Genomic DNA, 1,564 nt, shown 5'->3' with positions numbered 1-1,564 from the left:
CCTTGCCCCCCCCCCTGGCTACGCCTATGATATATGTAATTTTATATTTTATATAAAAATAAAAATATATTTTCTATTCGTTCCAGACTTTCTTTTTAATATAATCCCTTAACCATTTTCATATATTTAAAATTTTTTTAAATTAAAATTGCCTTTCTATTTTGTAAAAATATTTTATAACTATACTAAGAAAATTTTTTAATCCCCCCTCCTCTTAGGAGAATCCTGGTTCCGCCCATGTGCAATGAACTATCAAAGCTAGGCATAAAAAATCTATATTTTAATTCTAACATCTAGAGAAGATACCATCGCTTATATAATTTTTTTTAAAAATGTAATGTTATTTTTTAAATATATTATTATTGGAAATTATTTATATGGTCTGACTCTGAATACTAAATAAAATAAAATACATTTTAAAAAATGACTTTTTACACCAAATATTTACATGATCTTCTTCAGCTTCACCTTCAGAGATTCAAAAATATTTTCAAAATAAGTGATGGTGATTTAAACCGTAGTATTCTATGGCTAAATAGTTTAAATGTTATTAATAACAGATACGTGCCAAAACACTAAAATTATTTTATATTATAATCATTAATAAATTTTTATTATCGGATTCTTTTTATAACATTAAAAATCTTTCAATGTCAAAATGGTCAATCACTTTTATAATAAAATAGCAATTTAAAGTTAAATTTATGGGATGGTATGAAATAGTTCCAAGTTTTGTCTTGTACGCCACATTTTTTGTGGCTCCAGCTTTCATACTACCAGCAATTCATCTTGTTTTTATTCATAAGGTATCATTTTATCAATTACTGATCATAGTAGTATTTTAGCCAAATGCGCGACACGTTGCTGGTTATTTTAATAGGCCTATGTTAAAAAGAGATATTAGATTAACTAATGGAAACCCAGAAAATCATATTGTATCATTATTAGCCTATAAATTCATTTTATTTTTTGTATAGGGACTTGAAAAATTGCAAAGTAAAGAAGAAATTGCTGCCTTATATTTGAATTTAATCAAAAACTAATATGTAGATTTTAATATATACAATGGCATATTTATTTTATAATGCTTGGTGCAAATTATAATAAATTCAGATTTATTGGTGATTAATATTGATTTTAATTGTGAAAAATTAACTATAAACATCAATATGCTTGATATTTCATACAATAAAGAAAAGAATGGAGATATTTCATAGTTGTGAGAAAAATATTTATTTTTCTAATTTTAATTCTTAAGAAAATTTGAAAAATTAATTGAAAAAACTTATTAACAATAAAATTTTTATATGCTAAATTTTGATTATTCCCTATACCTTTTGTCACAAATTAAATATAGGTTATTTCTTTACTATATAAACAAAAAAAATCTTTTGATTATTGTTATAAATAGTTTTATTATTTTTTTTGTATGAGTCATGAAATATTTTTTTTGTTTGAAATTTTATTTTTAATATTTTTTTTTTTGTTTCGCGCAGTCATCTTGAACGTCATTATATAAATATTTTTTTTGTTTGAAGTTTTATTTTAATATTTTTTTTTTGTT

At 22.6% G+C, this 1,564-nt stretch overlaps 1 long non-coding RNA gene across 1 annotated transcript; it reads left to right on the top strand.

The window, feature by feature from the left end:
• Window positions 1–661: 661 nt before the first annotated feature.
• On the top strand, window positions 662–1,199 carry LOC135930071 (uncharacterized). The gene is made up of 3 exons (XR_010572720.1): window positions 662–806; window positions 846–935; window positions 978–1,199. It is a non-coding gene; the product is annotated as an uncharacterized LOC135930071 (long non-coding RNA).
• The last annotated feature ends 365 nt before the right edge of the window (window positions 1,200–1,564 follow it).

This window comes from Gordionus sp. m RMFG-2023, chromosome 5, assembly GCF_954871325.1.
Source record: "Gordionus sp. m RMFG-2023 chromosome 5, tfGorSpeb1-WG-v2, whole genome shotgun sequence".
Lineage (NCBI taxonomy): Eukaryota > Metazoa > Nematomorpha > Gordioida > Chordodea > Parachordodidae > Gordionus > Gordionus sp. m RMFG-2023.
Note: the sequence above shows the minus strand (reverse complement) of the source record. Positions and strands in the feature narration are given on the sequence as shown.